The sequence below is a fragment of the Benincasa hispida genome, chromosome 12 (assembly GCF_027475165.1).
Source record: "Benincasa hispida cultivar pf3 chromosome 12, pf3_genome.v1.1, whole genome shotgun sequence".
Taxonomy (NCBI): Eukaryota; Viridiplantae; Streptophyta; class Magnoliopsida; order Cucurbitales; family Cucurbitaceae; genus Benincasa; species Benincasa hispida.
The window spans coordinates 69521217-69546880 of record NC_143489.1 but is presented as its reverse complement, the minus strand read 5'-3'; the positions used below and the strand labels follow the sequence as shown (position 1 = coordinate 69546880).

General features: G+C 37.4%; 1 pseudogene; it reads left to right on the top strand.

Annotated features, from left to right (window-relative positions):
• The first annotated feature begins 15050 nt into the window (after positions 1-15050).
• LOC150032171 (uncharacterized) lies at positions 15051-22837 on the top strand (annotated as a pseudogene).
• The last annotated feature ends 2827 nt before the right edge of the window (positions 22838-25664 follow it).

The following is a 25664-nucleotide window of genomic DNA, read 5'->3' as shown; positions in this document are numbered from 1 at the left end:
TAGGGTTAGCAGATAGGTTGTTCCTTTAAGTACTGATTCCTGGTCTTGAACAAAGGGGCCCCACCCTCTCATGGCTGAGAGCAACATGGTTCATTAGTTGGGCTATAAACCAAATGTTCAATAGAGGATTGTGGGAGCTTAAGAAACAATATGTATTTATAAGGGTAAAACGATAATTTTGACCTAATTGTAAATACAAACGACTTGTGAAGGATCAACTTACTAATCATGGTTAAATCAAGTAGATAGAAATATATCTATAGTGATGAGAGTGCAACTATTTAGCTATAGTAGTATGTCTTGTTGAATAACGAATATTGATTAATTTGGTTTAAAGAGTTTAACCGATTAATCTCAAATCGTTTAAGCTCATGATCTGTAAGTCCATAAGGTTCCTCTACTAGATCGTAAAACATTATACCTAGGTTTAAGAAATTGAACAAATTTGAAGTGTTCAAATCCGAAATTAGAGTTAGAATTTGAAAAGTTCAATTCAATTTAGAGTTTGGATAATTATATTCGATATAATTAAACGTTTAATTTTGTTTAAATTAAAAAAAATTGGAGAGGTTTAAATATTTAAATATTGATTACACGAATAGGGATTCATGTTTGAATTAGATGTTTTATTAATTTAATATTTGATATTAAATTATTATTTAATTAATTAAATTTGTTTAACTAATTAAATTAAATTAATTTCAATTTTTTAAAGAAATTCAATTTTTGGATAATTGAACTTAATTTATGTTTGATTTACCTTAAAATTAAATATAATGAAAATTAGAAAAATTGGATGTTTTTGTTTTTGAGTGGAAAAATCCAACTTTTGGGTTTTTTAATGGATTTTTCCACATTACAACACCTGGTCCACTCACTTAGTGCCAATTAAAGTGTCAATTAGCTGAATGAATGAGTTCTTGCATACTTGGACTTGTTAAATACTTCATTCTTCAGTATTTTGAAATCCATGCAATATGAAATTTGTGAATTTTTTGGAAAATTCCTTTTTATTCTCAAGCTCTCCAAATTCCACCTAAAGTCCTCTCAATTTAGAGTTTCCACCACTCAATCCAAGGCTGAGAATAATAGAAAAGCTCCTCTTGGTGGTCTATTAGAGATTTGGAGATTCAATTTTGTGGATTAAGCAAGGACCAAGAAGAAATCAACAAAGGTATACTCATTGAAACTCTCTTTCTATTAAGATATGTTTTGAAGCATGCTTTATACTCAAATTAAGTGTAATTAGAGTGCTTAATGATTCTGTTTGCTTCCACTTTATACATCTTTATTCTATCATATATTATATCACATATAATATAAATTATAGTTTATTATTATCTCATTTAACCTATAGTATTTAATATGAATTATATTCACATTAATTTTAACCTATAGTTTTTAATATAAATCTCATTCATATAACTAATATTTGAATCATATTCAAATATTTAGTTTCTCTTAAATAAAACTTTATATTATAATTATATACATTATATACATTATATCTCATATAATAAATTTTATATTATAATGTATCACATATATTATATTAACTAGATCTCATATAACTAATTCTCTTCAATTAATTTAAAAAATTCAAATTAATTTAAAATTAATTCGATTCTCATTAATCCTAATTGAGCTAACGAGGAGACCTAATGGACATATAAATTGAAGCTCCAATGGTACTTGATTAATTAATTGAACTCTTTAATTAAATTAATCAATTTCCATTAACCACCAGTCACTCCACTAAAGGGCGACAACTATACTTTTCACACTATAGATATATTTCTATGTGTTGGGGTTGATGCCCTAGATCTCGTAGGGTTCTATAGTTTGTAAATGTATTGAACAAAATCATTGTCTATTTAATACAATATATGATATTTTATTCCATATTTTTTGTTGCATTAACCACAAACCAATAAACTAACATCCAGGGTTATCGTAGCTTAAACATATATGTAGAGACATATAGGTGGATCATGTTTAAGTGATAACCTAAATGGTTTGTAGTAGATGGATAATACTGAATACCTTATCCTGGTGACACTACGAGTGTGGCCTGCTTTGTAGGTGTTACAATTGTTGTAAAGTGCTACGAATGATCTGATCCTGATCATTCATGTGGAGACATGTGAGTGGGGATATTCTATATAAAGAGTTTGTATAAGACCGGACCACGAAATTTTTAGTCTCATTATACAATGCCGCTCTTAATAGAGACTTACATTTCACCAGGATTACCATAGGTAACATGACCTGAATCCGGAGTAAGTTGTGAACTCATACCTGTGATGGCGATCATTTGATTTGTTTGGGTGAGAGTGGCCAGATCGTTGACTCAATAAGTCTACCATTTTGGGGATTCGTCTGATTGGGGAGTTGGGAACACAACTACACAAGAAGGAATTCACTCCTTCCCCAATGTCGGGACAAGTAGATAAATTGCTCTCTTAATGGCTGATTCCGAAGCTTGAACAATGTGGCGCCATACCTTCTCCTGGCCCGAGAGGGGTTTAATCATAGTTGGACTATAATCTATTGTTCATTAGAGAGATTAGTGGTACTGAGGGTTCAACAAGAGTTGTTGAACAGACTGATAGATCAAAAAGAGTTGTTGATGTCGGTTCATCTAGTCAACCATCTCAAGAGTTGAGACTACTTTGATGTAGTAGGAGGGTTATGAACCCACCGACTCACTACATAGGTTTGACTGAAGCCCAGAACATCATATCTGATGATGGGGTCAAGAATCCATTGTCTTATAAGCAAGCAATGGAGGATGTTGACAAAGATGAGTAGATTAACGCCATGAACCAGGAAATGGAGTCTATGTACTTCAATCATGTTGGGGAACTTGTGGATTAGCCTGATGGGATAAAACTTATAGGGTGTAAGTGGATCTACAAGAGAAAACGAGGTGTAGATGGAAAGGTGCAAACCTTTAAGGCTAGACTCGTGGCAAAGGGTTATACCTAGGTCGAGGGAGTGGACTATGAGGAAACTTTCTCACCTATTGTCATGTTGAAGTCTATCAGGATACTCCTGTCCATAGTCACATTTTATGATTATGAGATATGACAAATGGGCATCAAGACTGCCTTTCTGAATGGTTATCTTGAAGAGACCATCTACATGGTTCAACCAGAGGGGTTCATTGTTCCAGATCAAGAACAAAGAGTTTGTAAGCTTAATAGGTCTATTTATAGGCTGAAACAAGCGTCTAGATGGAGGAGCACTAGATTTGACATTGCGATCAAATCATTTGGTTTTGATCAGAATGTTGATGAGCCTTATGTTTACAAGAAAATCGTCAACAGCTTAGTAGCTTTCCTGCTAATGTATGTGGACAATATCCTACTCATTGGGAATGATGTAGGTTTGACTAACATTAAGAAGTGGCCAGCCGCCCAATTCCGAATGAAAGATTTGGGAGAGGCATAGTATGTTCTAGGGATCCAGATCATTCGAGATTGTAAAAACAAGAGGTTGGCCTTGTCTCAGGCATCGTACATTGATCAAATGTTGACCAGGTATAGGATGCAAGATTCTAAGAGGGGTTTATTACCCTTCAGGCATGGAATTGTTTTGTCTAAGGATCAATGTCCTAAGACACCTCAAGAGGTTAAGGAGATGAGATGGATTCCCTATGCTTCGGCTGTTGGAAGCTTAATGTATGCAATGTTATGTACCAGACCTGACATTTTGCTATGCAATAGGGATTGTCAGTCATTATCAATCCAATCCAGGATTATATCATTGGACGGCGATTAAAATGTTCCTCAAGTATCTTTAGAGAATGAGGGACTACATGCTCGTGTATAGAGATAAGAATTTGATCCTTACAGGATACACAGACTCTGACTTTCAGACTGATAGAGATTCTAAAAAATCGACATCAGGGTCAGTGTTCACTCTGAATGGAGGGGCTATAGTTTGGCGAAGCATCAAGCAAGGATGCATCGCTGACTCCACTATGGAAACCAAATACGTAGCCGCTTTTGTAGCAGCTAAAGAGGCTATTTGGCTTAGGAAGTTCCTTACAAATTTGGAAGTTGTTTCAAATATGTCTTTGCTGATCACTCTCTATTGTGATAATAACGGGGCTATGGCAAATTCAAACAAACCTTGGAGTCATCGTAGAGGCAAGCATATTGAACAGAAGTATCATTTGATCAGGGAGATTGTGCATCGTAGTGATGTGGTAGTCACGAAGATCGCATCGGAGCACAACGTTGCTGATCTGTTTACAAAGACTCTCATAGCTAAAGTGTTTGAGGGTCATTTGGAGAGTCGGGTCTACGAGACATGCGACATCTTCTGAGGCATTAGGAAAAGTTAAAGATTGTTGGGATTAGTGTCCTAATTCTCCCGGAGTCTCGTAGTTTGTAAACTTTGTACACATTGTTATTAATAAAATAAGAGTTATTTTATTTGCATTTACTCATATCCAATAAACAAAGTCCTGTGGTTATTTTATGTAAATTTAAGCATGTATATTAGATATACAAGTGGATCATGCCTTAAGTAATAATCTAAATGGTCTGTAGAAAAAGAATTATGGTTTATATGTTTCATGAGATGAAATATTAAAATTATACGTTATAAATATAATATGATAAGTTGGTTATCATATTTATTTATAATATATTAATTATATAATAATTAATTTCTTTTTCTCTAATAACATTGAGTAGGAGGTTATTGGAAGTTTTATAGTAACAGTGAGATAAAAAGGAAAATTGTTTTCCTAAATTTTGAGTTGCTTCATTCGAAAAGTTCTCACGGAGACAAGCTATCAAGTGAAAGAGTCTCACTGAGCGATAGTGTTGATAGAGACTAAACAATCATGTAGAGTTGACCATACGATAGTCACTCAGCTGATCATAGCTACACGATCGAGTGGCTAAGTCTATACAATAGGCTGTCGTTTACTAAATGATCAAGCACATCGTCTATGCGATAGACTGTGTTCTTATCTCCCATTTGCTTGATCGTCTACTCGATCGTAGTCCTCCAATCTCTTCCTCAAGCCAAGATCATACAGAGCCCACAACTCCTAGATTCTCACACCGAGAATACCAAGGTAATCATTGTGGTGGTGTCCTTACTCTGTTCGTGAATTGAGTGGGACTCGATTGGGTTTGAGAAGTTGTTGGCTGTTCGTTATGTTCGTGTTCGTGTTGTTGGAGTTTCTGTTCGTTGCGTTCGAGTGCTGTTCTTGGACACTTTGTAGACTGATCGAGGGATTCTTGAAGAATGGTTCTTCAAAGGTATGCATACTCTATCCCTTGTATCATCGTATAACATGCTGTAATGTCTAGTTGTGCATGACCTATTAGTTTCTATTTTAAGACTGTCATTGATTGTGTTCAATTCGAATGGAATTTGGAACGATCCCTTCGGCTACTCATGGAAATCCTCGTGTTTGATTTCCTTCAGAACAATCTCAACTCTTCCTCCTCTTTACTTAAATTTTATTCCCTCAATCCAAAATAGCCAGAGCCTACCACTCTTGGGTTCTCTACTTGAGAATACCGAGGAAGCCTTTGTGGTAGGGTTCGTGCTTTTGATTGAGGTGTTCTTGAAAAAAGTCTTCAAGGCGTTCGTGTATTGTTCAAGGGATTCTTGAAGAAAAGTCTTAAAAGGTAAGGTTTCTAAAACCTAATTATATAGCATGTTGTAATTTATGTAAATGCATATATTGTTCTTGATTTACTGTAAAATTTACATTAAATGAAAAATTGATTTGGGATGATCTATCTTCGCTCACGATTCCCTTCAATTTGGAATCCTTCAATTCCATTGGATATAACTAATCAACAACGCGCTGACCCTTCACAAATTGATCGTAAATACAGTTGCACCAAAAATTGTCGTTTTGCCCCAATACTTACATCTAACTCCTTAAGTATCACCGATCTCTCTAATGTACAAACAATTGTCGTTTTGCCCCTATAGTTATATCTAACCCCTATAGTTAGCTATAGTCCAACTATAACAAAACCTCTCTCGGGCAAGGAGAGGGTGTGATGTCACATTGTTCAAGCCCCAGAATCAGCCCTTAAGAAAGCAATTTCTTTAATTACCCTAATACTAGGGAAGAAGTGAATTCCTTCTTGTGTAGTTACATTCCGAGCTCCCTAATTAGACGAATTCCCAAAATTATAAGCATATTAGTCAGCAAAATTGGTCACTCTCATCCATGCAGATCAAAGGACCGCCTTTATAGGCTTTAGGTCAAGTCACCTATGGTCATCCTGATGAAATGTAAGTCTTTTCTAGTAACGGTGTTATATAAAGAGACTATTCATTTTGTTGTCCAGTCTTATACAAACTCTTTGTATAGAATACCCCTGCTCAGATGTCTCCACATGAATGATCAGGATCAGATCATTTGTAGCATTTTACAACAATGGTAAAAACTACAAAGCGGGTCATATTTGTAGTGTCACCAGGATAAGGTACCAACCTTATCCATCTGCTATAGACTGTTTAGGTTATCACTTAAACATGTTCCATCTGTATGTCTCCATGTACATGTTTAAATTACAATTGATAACCTTGGATCTTAGTTTATTGGTTTTTAGGTTAATACAACTAAATGTTGAATAAAATATCTCTTATTTTATTAGATAAATAAATTGTTTGTATAGATACAATTATAAACTATAAGAGAATGAGATTTAGGACATAAACCCAACAATGCCAACATCATGGCTTTTCCTTCCTTGTCTATTTGGTTAAAGACAAACTATTGAGTTATCACTCCTACATATGAGAGAATCCCCCTATTCCTCATGCTTTGTTTTTACATGCATTAGGACTCCATTTATGTTTACAAAAATCATATCTTTTGTTATATATTTAGTTCCTGACTTAAAAAGGAACTTGATTTCTGTAAAATGTTTGTTATAACAATCATATACTTTAAACTTTGTTGTGAATAATGTGCTTATTTATAAAATAGTGTTGAAATTTGTTCAGAAAACTTAGAGAGTAACCTTTATGTGCTAAGTTCGTTGGCATCTAAGGCCCTCCTTAATACTGAAACGTACAAAACTATTGTAACTCGAAGCAAAAAACAAAATATTTCTCCTAAAGAAAATTCCCAACTTTGGCACCTAAAATTAGGTTGTATTAATCTCAATAGGATTGAGAGATTAGTTAAGAACAAACTTCTAAGTGAGTTAGAAGAAAATTATTTACCAGTATGAGTCATGCCTTGAAGGAAAAATGACTAAGAGACCTTTTACTAGAAAAGATCATAGAGCCAAAGAATCCTTAGAACTTATACATCCAGACTTTGTGTATCCTGTGAATGTTAAAGCAAGAGGAGGGTTTGAGTATTTCATCAATTTCATAGGTGACTATTCAAGGTACGAGTATGTTTACTTAATGCAATGTATGTCTGAAGCCCTTGAAAAGTTCAAGGAGTACAAGGCTGAAGTTGAAAATGCATTAAGTAAAACAATAAAGATGTTTTGATCTAATCGAGGTAGATAGTATATGGATTTAAAATTCCAGGACTATTTGATAGAACATGGAATTGTATCCCAATTCTCGACACTTGGTATACCTCAGCAGAACGGTGTATCAGAAAGGAGAAATCAAACCTTGTTAGACATGGTTCAGTCTATGATGAGTTACGTTCACTTACCTGATTCGTTATGGGGTTATACAGTTCAGACTGCAACCTATATTTTGAACTGTATTCCATCTAATAGTGATTCTAAAACACTTTTTGAATTATAGAATGGTCATAAAGATAGTTTGCATCATTTTAGGATTTGAGGTTGTCTAGCATCCTTGAGGCTAATTCTAAGAAATTGGAACCTTGTTCAAAATTGTGCCTATTTGTAGGCTACACTAAAGGAATGAGAGGTGGTTACTTCTACGATTCTAAAGATAATAAAGTGTTTGTGTCAACAAATGCTACATTTTTGGAAAAGGACCACATTAGGGAGCACAAACCGCGCAACAAGATAGTATTAAATGAGCTGGCGAAATCACTGAATTTTTAACAAGAGTTGTTGAAGAGCCTAGTACATTAACAAGAGTTATTGATGTTGGTTCATTTAGTAGGTCATATCCACCTCAATCATTGGGGGATCATGCCCTAAATATCGTGGTCTAGTAGTTTGTAATTGTATTGTACAAACATTTTATTTATCTAATAAAGTAAGAGGGATTTTATTCGACATTTAGTTTCATTAACCCACAAAAACCAATAAACTAAGATCCAGGGTTATCTTCTGTAACTTAAACATATATGTGGAGACATACAAGTGGACTATGTTTAAGTGTTAACCTAAATGGTTTGTAGTGGATGGATAAGGCTAGCTACCTTATCTTGGTGACACTATGAATACGCCTGCTTTGTAGTTGTTACAATTATTGTAATGTGCTACAAATGATCTGATCTTGATCATTCATGTAGAGACATGTGATCAGGGGTATTCTATACAAAGAGTTTGTATAAAACTAGACCACGAAATGAATAGTCTCTCTATATAACACCATTGCTGGAAGAGACATACATTTCATCAGGATGACCATAAGTGACTTGACCTGAATCCTGAGTGAGTTGTGACCTGCCTATGAAGGCGATCCTTTGATTTGTATGGGTAAGAGTGACTAGTTTCACTGACTCAATATGCCTATCATTTTGGGGATTCATCTGATTGGGGAGCTGGGAACGTAGTTACATAATAAGAAATTCATTCTTGCCCTATAGTTAGGGTAAGTAGATAAGTTGCTCCTTTAAGGGCTGATTTTGGAGCTTTAACTATGTGCCGCCACACCCTCTTCTGGTACCAGAGTGGTTTGGTTATAGTTGGACTTTAACTTATTATTCATTAGAAGGATCAATGGATACTTAAGGAGTTAGATGTAACAGGTGTAAAACAATAATTTTGGCCCAACTGTACTACGAGCATTTTGTGAAGGGTCAATGCTCTGTTGATTGGTTATATCCAATGGACACAGAAATATATCTATAGTGCAGAAAGTGCAACTTTCGGTCTTTAGTGGAGTGATTGATAGTTAATGGAAGTTGATTAATTTAATTAAAGAGTTTAATTAAGTAATCAAGTACAATTGGAGCTCTATAGGTCCATAATGTTAGGTTTTATGCCTTAAAACTCGTAGATAGTAAACATTATTAATTGACCGTCATCAATAGAGAGTTATTGATGACCTAGGCAACTTAGTCTTAATCCTAAGTATATTATGAACTCTTGTTCATGAGGAATTGTCCTTTGACTTGCATGGGTGAGGGTGGTCAGATCACCGACCCAATATGCCTTTCATCTTAGGGACAAGACCGAGTGGGGAGTTGGGAATGATACAAGATGGAATTCACTCCTTCCCGCCTTAAGGGTAAGTATATGAGTGTTCCCTTAAGTGTTGTCACTGGGACTTAAACAAAGAGCCCTACCCTCTCATTGGCCCGAAAGGGTTTCTGTTTATTGGTTGGACCATAAATAGGTTGTTCATTAGAGGAGCAATGGTACTTAAGGACTTGGAGATAACCCAAGGGTAAAATTGTAATTTGACCTAGTTGGTGTTATGAACACTCGTGAAGAACTAACTTGCTGGTTGGTCTATATCCATGGACATGAAAATATATATGTAGTGAGAAGAGTGCAGATGTGGGTCTTTAGTGGAGTGTACCCACAATTAACGAATATTGATAATCTCATATTGTTGGAGCTTCTAATCGGCAGGTCCACCAGGTCCCCTCGTTAGCTCACTAGAGGATACTTAAAAGGGATAATTTGATTTGTTCAAATTAATTTAAGGAAACTATATATTAATGTGATTAATATATAATTAATTATGGATATGATCTATAATTAAATTGGCAAGTAATATTTGAATAAGATTCAAAGTTAATTAATTCAAGTGAATTAGATTCATAAAAAAGTTAATTAATAGAGAGGTATTGCATATATACATGCGATGTATATGATGATTAAATATATACATTAAATTGGGTTTAATGTATCATTGGTTATTTAATTATTGTACAAATTAAAATTAAATAAATTTTATTTCATTGTGCAAATTAAATAAGTGTTATTTAATTGGACTAATTAATTAAATAAGTGTTATTTAATTAAATAGACTAATTAATTAAATAAGTATTATTTAATTAATTACAGAAAATGAAAATATATATTATGAAAAAGAAAATATATTAGGAAAAGTCCTTGGCCCTTCCCTATAAAGACCTCCCTATGGGCCTTTGCAAAATACACAATACAGTCTCATTATAGAGAAACTCTGACAATATACAACTCCCTAGTGTTATTGAGCAGAATTTTCTCTGAGCCTCTCTACTCTCCAAAAAACATTATTCTCCGCTCCATCTCCCAATAGTTAGATACCATCTATCCTCTATTGGAATCCTAAGAGAATAACGATCTATTCTCTACAAAGGTAAGAATCGTTCTAATCATTTTCCTAAAAGCATGCTAATTTATGTGTTTATCTATTCTAAGAATTTCTAATCATTTTCCTAAAAGCATGCTAATTTAATCTATTCTATTTAGATAATTTTTGTTTATTGTAAAAATTGAATTGCGGGATGCAAGACGTTCCTCGTTGAAATGCTTCTGCCGCGAGATCTGATCCCTTCATATAAGGTCTTCTCTTTAGCTCAATTGAAATTAATGAGAATCAAATTAATTTGGACTAATTTGAATTGTTCAAATTATCAAGGGAATTAATTATATAAGATATAATAATATAAAATTATTTATATGAGATATAATAATGTATAATACATTATAATGTAAAGTTTTATTTGAGAGAAATAAATACTTGAATATGGTTCAAATATTAATATGAATGTGATTCATATAAAAACTAGGTTAAAATTAATATGAATTTGATTCATGTTAAATACTATAGGTTAAATGAGAGAATATTAAACTATAGTTTATATTATATGTAATATAATACAAACTATAGGTTATTTGTTATGAATTTTAATATATATATTAAATTAATTAATTTTTTTTTAATTAAATATTACCATTATTAAGAAGGAGTTATTTTGATAATTGCCCCCATTATGCTCTCAACATGGAAGTGGAAGGGCACGGGAGATGGTAGATGAACCATCCTCTTCTTGCATTCACAAAGGACACAACAAATAGAAAACTCATAAAGAAAATTTGTTCCCTCAAATCAAGAACATCTTCCCTTCCAAATTGATCTTGAAGCCCACAAAAACTCTCTTCGATTCTCCACCCTTCGAGAATACAGAGGTTTCCATGTGGTTGTGTTCAAAATTTGGAAACCTATTGCTACATTCTTTTTGGTTGTTCGTGAGATCGAAGGGAATTCGAAAATTTCGTGATTTTGATAGGAACATGAAGCGTTTCGATCTTCAAAGGTGAGTGATACTCTAATCTCTCCTTTCTTTTCAATTTATGTGAAATTTCATGCTTAATTAAATCAAGTGTTTATGTTTCCATTCTCTGTTCGTTCACATGTTCTATAAAACATAATTGGGTACTGATCCTTTTCGCACAGAGTATCATCTACTCTTATATTAGGAAGGTATTTGCTTTATGGCGAGTAGCGGTGGTAGCATGAGTTTTAACCCCTTTGATTATTGTGATGACTATTCCGATGACAATCCGTCGAACTTTTCTTACTAAAGGGTGGAATCCTATCGGTATGTTAGAAATGGGTGATGAGGTTCAATCCCTTAGTCTCCCTTCTCTTGTCACTAATCCTCAACTTGAGAGACTGAGGCTTGACTATCGTTTCCTGATGATGTTCATCTGAGTTTTCCTGAATCTAATGACTACATTGCCAATCCTCCTGCTAAAGCGGTAACATTTTACTTGGCCATGTTTCCCTTTGGTGTCCGCCTTCCCCTCCGTCTTTTCCTTCAAAGTTTATGGATCTAGTTTAGCTTGCTTTGCCCCAATTGTTCCGAACGGTTGGAGTCGCTTGCTTAGTTGTTATGTCTTGTAGAACCAACATGGCGATGGTTCTTCTTCATCTGCTATGACTTTTATGTCCATTCAATACCCGAGTCCCAATCCGAAGTTTGGTGAATACTTCTAATTCTTCATCGCGTTCAGTTCTGCGCAACTATAATGAGTCCTCGGGTGTAGCTTCTTTCTTAGGCACTGTTTGCAATCTCCCTGAATCTCAATGTTTTGGTCCCTCTTTAGTCTAAAAATGTAATCTGATGTTGCTTGGACTTGCCTCTCCTCACCATCCTTCATCAGCCTCGGCTACTCTTTTTTTTTTTTTTTTAATGCACATTTTTGTTTTGCAGAGATGCCTTCCCGCATTGCTTTGATGACTAAAATTCATCACAAGTAGAGCCAAAATAGGAAAGAGAAGGACGACTCTTCTAGGAGGCCTCAGGCCAAGATAAATTACCTTACCGATGATGAGTCTACCGAATAGCATTCTACATGTAAACCCGAGACTTTCCTTGGATTATTTGCTCTTGTCACATATTGTAGGATGTTGGATTTAAGTTATTGTTGTTCCATTGTTGAAGAAAAATGGCAAAGCTTTTGGTTGAGGTTGTCTTTGATAATTTTGGAATTTATTAATAAAGAAAAGAAAAGAAAGGAAATAAAGAAAAAAAAAATAAAATGAAAGGAAATGGGAACCCATTCGGTGCTTAATGGTATAAAGTGAGAACCCACCACCGCCTAACTCATTTCAGCCCATTTCTCCATCATTTTCCATCTGATTTTCAGAGCATTTCGAGAAAGAGAGTGAAGGAAGAGGAAGAAGAAGCTTGCTGCAGGTTGGAGGTTGAAAAAGGGAGGAAAAAGTTCATGCAAGTGCAACCATAGAAGAATCTGGGTTCAACCTGCCTATCTCTGGTTTTTAAGTCAGTTTGAGCTACACAAGAAGAACTAAGAGGTGAGGCCTGACTTCTTTGAATTTTTTAACAAATTTCATGAAGGAAGCTTGAGCTAAGTCTGATGTTAAGTTAATGATTTTTGAAAAGGAAAACAGAGCATAGAATTTTCGTGCAAATCAGAAGGATCTCTAGTTTTCTCTGGTTTTTCGAACATTTTGGGGTGTACAGGTTGAATTAGAAGCTTAACTGAGTATGGTTGGAAAGCTTATTCAATTTCCTATAACTTACATGAAGAATTTGTGAGCCAAAAATGAATAGAAGTAGGTTTAATTTCAGGAGAAAGCTAAAGGGTAGCAGAGAAGCACAAATCTGTATTTACTGTGTTTGAGGGATTTTTGGACAAATCCATTGGGAATATCGTATTTCTTTAGGTAAGTTGTAGAGAGTTCCAAAATGAAGAGTTTGATATATAGTATATTAATTTTGGTCAAGTATTGAGGAAGTTATTAGTATTGGAAATTAGGGTATTGAATCTGGAAAATCTGGAAAAAAAAGTGTGAAGTATGATTTTATTTATAGAATTTAGAATTCATGAGCATGGAAAGACAAGACGATTTATAGTTCTGATGCTCAGTTTTGGTTTGTTTGACAGGCTAAGAGGAAATAGGCCGAGTCTACAGACCAGGGAACTAGCCAAGACTGTGAGTGACAAAACGAACTTCGAAAATGATTTCTAAACTGTAATTTATGTTTAAATGGTTTACATGCTTGAATATGAACTTATGAATGATACATGATTTCTATGAATGGTTTCAAGCATAAGTTTTGAGCTTATATTTTCTAATGAGGTTTCTATACGAGCACATGATTATTGAACTCCTCAAAAGTAGTTGAAACGATATCAATTAAAGTAAAGTATGTATTAGCAAGTACTGTTAAAAGATTTTTAGTTTTTCACGAGCAAGCTGAGTAAGGTTGAGTTTTACGAAGGATAAAGATAAGCAGACATGTTTTAATATTTTCATGTGGTTTTCTGAGACTTTTATTGACTACATGACTGAGATATTGAGCCCGAGGCTATATGGTACCGTGTGCACACAGGTTATATTCCGTTGTTGACGTTGAGTGTACTCTGTGAATACAATGCTATCGTGAGTGCTGGGCGGGCCCCACTACGAAAAAGACGATGGGAGTGCTGGGCGGGCCCCACTACATCGTAGAGCTAGTACACGTTGGTTGTACTGGGCGTGCCCTACACAACGTTGATTTGTCATGTTAGTTAAAATGTTTTATATACGTGATATGCCTTGCTAGATTTTAATGACATACTTGCGGAATATTTGAGAAAGTTTTTAGCGTTACACGTTTATGTTTAACGCTTTGATTGAACAAATTCATACGTTTAAAGGTTTATCACGTGTTCTGATTTGCGGATTTACAGTTTTAAATTTAGTCACTCACTGGGCTTCGTAGCTCACTCTTTCAAAATGTTTTCCCACTTTTCAGGTAGAGTTCGAGCTCTCGGTGCCTGATAACTGCCAAGTCTGTTTTCTGCTAAAAGCTTCCAGATCAAGCTCCATACGTGGGTGGAGTTGTACATTGTGTCTGTTTGTATTGTAAATGTCTTTGTAAGAACTGGATAGTTTATGGTTGTGTAAGCACTAGATGTCGTGGTTGTGTAAACCCCAGTTGGATATGTTTTTTGTTGTGATATCTCTATCAGGTTATTTTCCAAACCGAGTTATGTCAGGACTGCACTTCATGTGTGTCTAAAGGTTTTCAGGGGTTCCGCTGTGTTGTGTTACATGTAAAGTATTTTATATCTAAGTTTAATATGTTTATCAGGTTCAACGATTCAGCAGGGTCAACAGGTATCGTTAGAGGAGGACGATGTCTGTTGGCTTCATGCCATCTCCCTGACTAAGCTAGCAGGTAGTTTAGGAGGGGGTGTGACAACTTGGTATCATAGCGGTTAGCTCCATGGGAAATGAGATAGAGCAGTTAGTGCTTAGAAGAATCTAGGAAGTAAATAGTTAGACGATGAGTCAGTTCAGATAGAACTAGCATAGTATGGTCCAAGTATGGATAAAAGTGAGTACAGTCAGGACTAGAATGTGGGTAGAAGTTTAGTATCATGCATCTGAGTTAAGTATCTATAGCATGTTTGATGTGTTGATATGTTATAGGAGTAATGCCACCACATACCAGCAAACGACGCTGGCAGAATCAGGACGGGACACAGGATCCTACCCAAGGTTAATCTGAAAGGGGAACCAATTCCCCGAGAGTGCAGACTAGAGTAGAAAACGAGTAGTTTTTTGGATCTGCACAGGAGGTAGGTAGGCCAGAGAGAGCAGGGCCTAGTGATCCGAAAAAGATGTATGGAATAGAATGGTTGAAGAAATTAGGAGCCACAGTGTTTGAGGGTTCCACAGATCCACCTGACACTGAGGTTTGGTTAAATATGCTTGAGAAATGCTTCAATGTGATGAGCTGTCCTGAGGAGTGAAAAGTCAGATTGGCCACATTCCTACTGCAGAAGAAGGCTGAAGGATGGTGGAAATCCATATTAGCCAGGCGCAGTGATGCACGTACGTTAAACTGGCAGACTTTCAGAGGCATATTCGAAGACAAGTATTATCCTAGCACATACTGTGAGACAAAGAGAGATGAGTTCCTAGGGCTGAAGCAAGGGTCACTTTCAGTGGCCGAGTACGAAAGAAAGTATATCGAGCTTTCACGGTATGCTGATGTAATTGTGGCATCTAAGAGTGACAGGTGTCGAAGGTTTGAAAGAGGGCTGCGTTTTGAGATACGTACCTCGGTTACAGCCATTGCTAACTGGACGGATTTTTCCCAGTTAGTACAGATTGCCCTACGTGTGGAGTAGAGTATAACAGAGGAGAAGTCAGCAGTGGAGCCTAGTTGTGGGGCTTCAACAGTTAGTGGTTTCCAAGGTCGTGAACAGTGGAGGTTCACACCTGGAGTGAATGCTTTAGGCCGTCAAGACTTTAAGCGTCGGTCTGGTGGCTAGTCATCGAGGCAGATGAGTTCAGGTAGTGTCTATCAGAGGCAGAGCCAGAGAGCACCCAGTCAGTTTGCTAGTTCAGCAGCAAGACCGCAGATGGGTTAGGAGTCCGTTGTTAGTGAAACCAGGAGAACCCCATGTGCAAGTTGTGGCAGGAATCATCAGGGCCAGTGTCTTGTTGGTGCCGGTGTGTGTTACTAGTGTGGACAGCTAGAGCATTTCAAGAGAGACTGTCCACAGCTGAGAGCAGCAGTTCAGAGGGACCAGTGCATTGAGTCCCACACAGTTGAGCAACCGAGATTCTCAGCGGCTGCAGGAGAGGGCATCAGCAGTGCAAAGCAGAAGAGAGTTGTGGGGAGACCTAGGCAGCAGGGAAAACTCTACGCTATGACTCAACAGGAAGCAAAGGATACATCAGACGTGATTACTGGTACGGTTTTTATTTGTAATGTACCTGCACGTGTTTTATTAGATCCAGGTGCTATGCATTCCTTTGTTTCTAATATGTTTCTAACTAAGCTGAATAGGATGCTAGAGCCTTTATCTGAGGGGTTAGTTATATACACTTCAGTTGGTGACGTTTTACTAGTCAATGAAGTGCTGCGTGATTGTGAGGTTTTAATAGAAAGTCTCAGTATGCTAGTGGATCTTCTTCCACTAGAGTTGCAGGCGTTGGATGTAATTTTGGGAATGGATTTCTTATTCACTCACTATGCTTCTATGGATTGCCATAGGAAGGAAGTGACTTTTAGGAAACCAGGTTTGGCTGAAGTGGTTTTCAGGGGTGAGAGGAAGATTATTCCTACGAGTTTGATTTCAGCTCTGAAAGCTGAGAAGTTGTTGAGAAAGGGTTGCGCAACGTTTCTTGCACACGTAGTAGAGGTGTAGGAAGAAAAGCTGAAACCAGAAGATGTTCCTGTAGTGAACGAATTTCTTGATGTTTTTCCAATTGATCTATCAGGTTTGCCACCTGATAGAGAGGTGGAGTTCATTATTGAATTGTTACCGGGAACAACACCTATTTCACAAGAGCCATATAGAATGGCTCTGAGCGAGCTTAAGGAGCTGAAAGTGCAGTTACAAGAACTAGTTGACAAAGGATACATCAGGCCTAATGTATCGCCTTGGGGAGCTCCAGTGTTATTCGTGAAGAAGAAAGATTGTACCCTCAGATTATGCATTGATTACAGGCAGTTAAACAAGGTCACGATACGTAACAAGTATCCTCTACCACGCATTGATGACTTGTTTGACTAGTTAAGAGGAGCAACAGTGTTCTCTAAGATTGATTTCAGGTCAGGATACCACCAGTTAAAGGTTAGGGAATCAGATATTCCTAAGATAGCATTCAGAACGAGGTATGGGCACTATGAGTTTTTATTGATGCCATTCAGTTTAACGAATGCGCCAGCAGTTTTCATGGACCTCATGAACAGGATCTTCCATCAGTACTTAGATCAGTTTGTGATAGTGTTCATCGATGACATATTAGTTTACTCAATTGACAGAAAAGCCCATGAGGAAATCTGAGGATTGTTCTATAGACACTACGTGATAAACAGTTGTACGCTAAGTTCAGCAAATGTGAGTTTTGGTTGAAACAGGTAGTGTTCTTAGGGCATGTAGTTTTAGCAGACGGAGTTAGTGTTGATCTGCAGAAAGTGGAAGCTGTTGTCAACTGGGAGAGACCAGCTAGTGCAATAGAGGTACGTAGTTTCCTAGGCCTGGCTGGATACTACAGACGTTTTGTTGAGAATTTCTCATGATTAGCATTACCCTTGACAGGAGCTGAATTTGAGTGGTTGGATAAATGCGAACTGAGTTTCTAGGAGCTGAAGAAGAGATTAGTGACAGCACCTATTCTGACACTTCATGTAACAGGGAAGGAGTATGTGATCTATTGTGACGCTTCGAGGCAAGGTTTAGGTTGCGTGCTTTTGCAGGAAGGAAAGGCAATAGCTTATGCTTCAAGGCAGTTGAAGAAGCATGAGTGTAATTACCCTACCCATGATCTTGAGCTGGCAGCAGTTGTTTTAGCACTGAAGATCTGGAGACATTATTTATTCAGTGAGAAGTGCCACATTTTCACAGATCATAAGAGCCTGAAGTATATCTTTGATCAGAAAGAGCTGAATCTGAGACAGAGGCGATGGCTAGAACTGATTAAAGACTATGACTATACCATTGATTACCATCCGGGTAAGGCCGTAGTGGCAGATGCATTAAGTAGGAAGTCGAGACTTTCGAAGAGTGCCTTGTGTGGTATTCGAGCAACCTTGCTAAGTGAGTTAAGAGGTTCCAGGGCGGTTGTGACTGCAGAGAGTTCAGGGAGTCTTTTAGCTCAATTTCAGGTTAGGTCTTCTCTAGTAGCAGAGATTGTGAGAAGACAGCCAGAGGATAGTAACTTACAGAAGATGCTTGCAAAGTCCAAGCAAGGACCAGAGGAAGAATTTGAGTTGAGAGCAGACGAAGCCATAGTTAAGCAGAGAAGACTATGCGTTCCGAGTATTAGTGAGCTTAAGAATGCTATACTAGAGGAAGCTCACAGTTCAGTTTACGCTATACATCCAGGCAGCACCAAGATGTACGAAACTTTGAAGAAAACTTATTGGTGGCCTGGTATGAGCGAGAGATAGCCGAATATGTTGATAAATGTTTGATCTGCCAACAGATTAAACCAGTGAGACAGGGGCCAGGAGGACTCCTTAATCCATTGCCAGTGTCGGAGTGGAAGTGGGAGCATATTACCATGGATTTTCTGTTTGGATTACCTCGTACTACTGGTGGACATGATGGTATATGGGTAATAGTAGACAGACTCACTAAGGCAACACGGTTTATACCGATTAAAGCGACGTCTACACTAGATCGGCTAACTAAGCTATACGTCGACAGGATTGTGAGTCAGCATGGAGTGCCAGTGTCCATAGTTTCAGATAGGGATCCAAGGTTTACTTCTAAGTTTTGGCCTAGTGTGCAGAAAGAAATGGGAACAAAGTTGAAGTTCAGTACAGCGTTTCATCCCTAGATAGATGGTTAGTCAGAGAGGACCATCCAGACCTTAGAAGACATGTTAAGAGCATGTGTCCTTCCATTTAAGGGAAGTTGGGATACCCACTTATCACTTATGGAGTTTGCTTATAATAACAGTTATCAGTCTAGTATCGGCATGGCACCATTCGAGGCTTTGTATGGCAGACCATGCAGAACTCTATATGCTGGAACGAAGTGGGAGAGTGAAAGCTAGTTGGTCCTAAGTTAGTACAAGTTACATCAGACAATATTAAGTCGATTAGAGAGAACCTGAAGATATCTCAAGATCGACAAAGAGACTTAGAATTCCAGGTTGGAGATCAAGTTTTCTTAAAGTTATCTCCGTGGAGAGGTGTTCTTCGCTTTGGGAGGAAAGGTAAGCTGAGTCCTAGATATATTGGTCCTTATCGGATAACAGAATGAGTTGAACCAGCAGCCTATAGACTAGAGTTGCCAGCAGAACTTGCTCGAATACATGATGTTTTCCATGTGTCCATGTTGAGGAAATATATTCCAGATTCGTCACATGTGTTGCAAGCACAACCGGTTGAGCTGAAAGAAGACTTGAGTTATAAAGAGGAAGCGGTTCAGATCCTCGACAGAAAGGAGCAAGTTTTGAGGAACAAAACGATCCCACTCGTGAAGGTCCTTTGGAGACATCACGAAGTGGAGGAGGCAACCTGGGAGTCAGAAGACCAGATGAGGAGGAGTTACCCGATGCTCTTCACCTAAGGACTTCTAAATTTCGAGGATGAAATTTCATAAGGGGGAGGTAAGTTGTAAACCCGAGAGTTTCCTTGGATTATTTGCTCTTGTCACATATTGTAGGATGTTGGATATAAGTTATTGTTGTTCCATTATTGAAGAAAAATGGCAAAGCTTTTGGTTGAGGTTGTGTTTGATAATTTTGGAATTTATTAATAAATAAAAGAAAAGAAAGGAAATAAAGAAAAAAAAAAGAAAATGAAAGGAAATGGGAACCCATTCGGTGCTTAATGGTATAAAGTGAGAACCCACCACCACTTAACTCATTTCAGCCCATTTCTCCATCATTTCCCATCAGATTTTCAGAGCATTTCGAGAGAGAGAGTGAAGGAAGAGGAAGAAGAAACTTGCTACAGGTTGGAGGTTGAAGAAGGGAGGAAAAAGTTTATGCAAGTGCAACCATGGAAGAATCTGGGTTCAACCTACCTATCTCTGGTTTTTAAGTCGGTTTGAGCTACACAAGAAGAACTAAGAGGTGAGGCCTGACTTTCTTGAACAAATTTCATGAAGGAAGCTTGACCTAAGTCTGATGTTAAGTTAATGGTTTTTGAAAAGGAATACAGAGCACAGAATTTTCGTGCAAATCAGAAGAATCTCTGGTTTTCTCTGGTTTTTCTAACATTCTGGGGTGTACAGGTTGAATTAGAAGCTCAATTAGGTATGGTTGGAAAGCTTATTCAATTTCCTATAATTACATGAAGAATTTGTGAGCCAAAAATTACTAGAAGTAGGTTTAATTTCAGGAGAAATGTAGAGGGTAGCAGAGAAGCACGAATCTGTATTTGTTGTGTTCAGAGGATTTCTGAACAAATCCGTTGGGAATCTCGTTTTTATTCCTTCAGGTAAGTTGTAGAGGGTTCCAACATGAAGGGTTTGATATATAGTACATTCATTTTGGTCAATTATTGAGGAAGTTAGGAGTGTTGGAATTTAGGGTATTGAATCTGAAAAATCTGGAAAAAAAAAAGCGTAAAGTATGTTTTTATTTCTAGAATTTAGAATTCATGGGCATGGAAAGACAAGACGATTTATAGTTCTGATACTCAGTTTTGGTTTGTCTGACAGGCCAAGAGGAAATAGACCGAGTCTACAGACCAGGGAACTAGCCAAGACTGTGAGTGACAAAACGAACTTCGAAAATGATTTCTAAATAGTAATTTATGCTTAAATGGTTTACATGCTCGAATATGAACTTATGAATGATACATGATTTCTATGAATGGTTTCAAGCATAAGTTTTGAGCTTAGATTTTCTAATGAGGTTTATATACGAGCACGTGATTATTGAACTCCTGAAAAGTAGTTGAAACGATATCATTTAAAGTAAAGTATATATTAGTGAGTACTGTTAAAAGATTTTCAGTTTTTCACGAGCAAGCTGAGTAAGCTTGAGTTTTACAAAAGATAAAGATAAGCAGGCATGTTTTAATATTTTGATGTGATTTTCTGAGACTTTTATTGACTACATGACTGAGATATTGAGCTCGAGGCTATATGGTACCGTGTGCACACAGGTTATATTCCATTGTTGACGTTGAGTGTACTCCGTGACAACGATGCTATCGTGAGTGCTGGGCGGGCCCCATTACGACAAAGACGATGGGAGTGCTGGGCAGGACCCACTACATCATAGAGCTAGTAAACGGTGGTTGTATTGGGTGTGCCCTACACAACGTTGATTTGTCATGTTAGTTAAAATGTTTTATATACTTGATATGCCTTGCTAGATTTTAATGACGTGCTTGCAGAATATTTGAGAAAGCTTTTAGCATTACACGTTTATGTTTAATTCTTTGATTGAACAGATTCATACGTTTAAAGGTTTATCACATGTTCTGATTTGCGGATTTACAGTTTTAAATTTAGTCACTCACTGGGCTTCGTAGCTCACTCTTTCAAAATGTTTTCCCACTTTTCAGGTAGAGATCGAGCTCTCGATGCCTGATAACTGCCAAGTCTGTTTTCTGCTAAAAGCTTCCAGATCAAGCACCATACATGGATGGAGTTGTACATTGTGTCTGTTTGTATTGTAAATGTCTTTGTAAGAACTGGATAGTTTATGGTTGTGTAAGCATTAGATGTCGTGGTTGTGTAAACCCCAGTTTGATATGTTTTTTGTTGTGATATCTCTATTAGGTTAGTTTCCAAATCGAGTTATGTCAAGACTGCACTTCATGTGTGTCTAAAGGTTTTTAGGGGTTCCGCTGTGTTGTGTTACATGTAAAGTATTTTATATCTAAGGTTAATATGTTTATCAGGTTCAACGATTCAGTAGGGTCAACAGGTATCGTTAGAGAAGGACGATGTCTGTTGGCTTCACGCCATCTCCTTGACTAAGCTAGCAAGTAGTTTGGGAGGGGGTGTGACACTGCCCATCTCCCCTCTCGCCCTGTTCCTCCAATGAGTCTTCTGCCTCCCTGTTTCCATAAGAAACTCCTCCTCCACAAGAGAACTCCTTATCGTCGAACACCTATTTTCATTTTCCTTGTGGTTTCTTCGAAGTGGGTGGTGAAATGGAACTTCTAGCATAAAGATTTGCTCTTTGGTAGGGAGTTGGGTCCAACCCCCTTCTCCACCGTTTGGACACGATGATCCAATTAAGGCAATTACAATCACTTTGAATGACTTTTGTGATGTGAGTTTGTGGTGTCTTGCATGTTCATTCTTTCTTACTCTTTTCTAATTGTACTCTAGTCGACCTCGATATTTATTTATACGAGGTCGGGCATGTAGCTTGTTAACGTTTACTGGCCCTTCTTGTTGTCCTTTTCTCAGGCCTTTTCTCGCATTGCAACATAAACGATGAGAGTGACTAACCATATTAATTACCTAATGGAATCTCGAGTTCCACGGGAAGAATTGACCCAAGCTCAATTAACATTGCTCGCCTTAATCATCTCCTCTCTGATACTCCATCGAAGCTTCAGTCTTCTAAGGCTAACATCATGGTCCCCCAATCCAAACTTGAGAAAGCGGAATTTTTACTTTTTGATACTGCCTTCCTTGAGCAGGAATTCACTGAGACTGAGGCCTATACTAAAATGCAAAACTATTGTATGGAAGATGATGAGGATTTTAGCAAAGAGAGAAGTTTGTTCCATCATCCTGATATGAGCTTTGACTTTCTGACCCAAGATTTTAAGACTTTATGAAATAATCCCTATGCTTTCCATTCTCCTAATGTCGATGTTGGTGAAGATGTTTGACAACGTTCATTTGTCTTCTTGGATGACTGACTCTTTTACTGCTTTTTTGGACTCTTGTTATGGTATTTTCTCTTTTGTTTTTGGATTACTTCTCTAGTTTGTTTGGCTTCCTTGTGTACGCTTTCCTCGCTATCTAATGAATTGCTTTTATGACTCCTACTTCTCTTTCTTGCTCGGGTCATCCTCGACCATATATGCTCATCATTATTTTTTTTTTTTGTTAATCTTATTTTTCCTTACTTATAAGGTCGGCCTCGACATCCCTTATAAGAAGGTCTACCCCAGGCTCTCTAAAAGGATTGACGAGTTTATCTAATTTGCCAAACAAAATTTTGATAGACATTGAATAAAGAAATTTTGGAAAGTGTTTTATTTATTTTTTAAAAAAGAAAACTTGATTGAGATGATAAAGTAAAAAAAAGAAAAAAATATGCCACCCTATCTAAAGCCATAGGAATTTAAAAGACAATTTTAACTTAATGACATAAATTATTTTTCATTAAAACTCCATAATTGTAACACCCCGCACAATTTTTTAGTAATAATGTAATTTTAGTAACTTTATTATTTGGAATTTCAGTAATTTTCATTAGTTGGAGGGCATTTTTGGAATTTTGGACTTCAAGTATAAGTGTGAGAATTTAAGTGTTGGCGTAAAAATCATTCAATTTTGAAATTCAATTTGAAAAGTAATGGCAAGAATTGATTTTCTTTTGGAAAGGAAAGAAATTAAATAGTATAAAGTGGAATAAGGAAATGATTTAAATATAATTATACTATTTCCTTTTTAGTTATTATAATAATAATAATAATTATTATTATTTTATAAAATAAAAATGAACCCTTGTCTTCTTCCTCACGCTCACCAAAACCCTTTCCCCAAAATTTTTCCTGCCGTTCACACGCCCTTTAGCTCGACGCCTCTAGCCACGAGAGTTTCGCCGCTGCCAGTCTGGGCCGTCGAAGACCGTCGGTTCAAACTGCCTCCACCAGCCGTCGAAATCCGTAGACCGCACAAGCCAAGCCAGTCGCGCGATCCTTGCCAACCACACGTTCGCCCAACTGGTCTCAGTCGCCCACACCGCCGCCGCTCCAACTTTTGATCGTCGTGTGCCGCGCCAATCTTGCCCAGCTGGTCTGAATCGCCCACGCCGCCGCCGCTCCAGCCTCCTGGCCGCCGTGTGCCGCACTATCTCCCAACAGCTTGAGCCGCCACTGCCTCCAGCCGGTCTACTCCTCCGTGCATCGCCGCACTGCCTGTCTTCTGTTGTGTGGGTCTTCGTCGGACTCTTAGATTTTGGTAAGATCTATTTTGTGGTTGGGTTTCTTGAAGGATTTTTAGATGCCCACTAAGTTTGAATAAAGATTAAATTAGTCGTAATATTTTGATTTTAGATTTGAGCTTGGGAATTTACAGAAGCGGCTGTCCAGCGGATTCGAGATTGTTCGGCAAGAGTTTTGGTAAGAGTATGGTCCTTGTTGTTGGTTTGTGGACACGTTTTGATTACTGAATTAAGTTTGACTTAACCCTTGTATCTTTAAGGTTCCAATTCATCGTCCATTGGGATTTAAAATCTGTTAGAAGGAGATTTTAGAGTCGAAATCTTGGGAGTGGTTGTTGATCAAGTTCTTTGGGTAAGCTTTTGGGTATTTTGGATTTGAATATGAGGTTCTGCAATTATTGTTGGACTGAAATTTAATGGTTGTATTCGTATGTTAGGGCTTTGGGGACTCGATTAGACTTTAGTACTTTGGGGACCCGGTTAGACTTCAGTATAACTTTCCACCCTCAGACTGATGGGCAGACAGAGAGATTGAATCAGATACTTGAAGACATGTTACGCGCCTGTGCCATAGAGTTTTCAGGAAGCTGGGATGCTCACTTGCACTTAATGGAGTTCGCTTATAATAACAGCTACCAGTCCACTATTAGGATGTCACCCTTTGAGGCCCTATATGGGAAGAGTTGCAGGTCCCCTGTGTGTTGGGATGAGGTAGGAGAGTGGAAATTGTTAGGATCTGAATTGATGCAGACCATGAATGAGGCAATACAGAAGATCAGAGCTCGTATGTAAATAGCTCAGAGCAGACAGAAGAGTTATGCCGATGTAAGACGTAAGGACCTGGAATTTGAGAATGGTGTGAAGGTGTTCTTAAAAGTGGCACTCATGAAAGGTATTCTGAGGTTTGGTAGGAAGGGAAACTTGAGTCTGAGATTCATTAGACCTTTCAAGGTCCTGGAACGAGTTGGCCCTATAGCTTATTGCCTGGCATTGCCCCCAGCACTATCTTCAGTTCATAATGTCATCCATGTTTCGATGCTAAGAAAGTATGTGACAGACCTGTCCCATGTAGTTGACTACGAGCCCTTACAGTTGAATGACAACTTGAGCTACTAGAAGAAGCCTATAGAGATCCTCGCCAGAGAGGTAAAAATATTGTGCCGCCGGGAAATTGCTTTTGTGAAAGTCTTGTGGTAGAATGATCAGTTCAGGGAAGCTACCTGGGAGCGAGAGGATGAGATGAAGGCCCAGTACCCAGAGCTTTTTCAAGAATGAACTTTCGAGGACGAAAGTTCTTTGAGGAGGGAAGAATGTAACATCCAGCACAATTTTTTAGTAATAATGTAATTTCAGTAACTTTATTATTTGGAATTTCAGTAATTGTCATTAGTTGGAGGGCATTTTTGATGGACTTCAAGTATAAGTGCGAGAATTTAAGTGTTAGCGTAAAAATTATTCAATTTTGAAATTCAATTTGAAAATTAATGGCA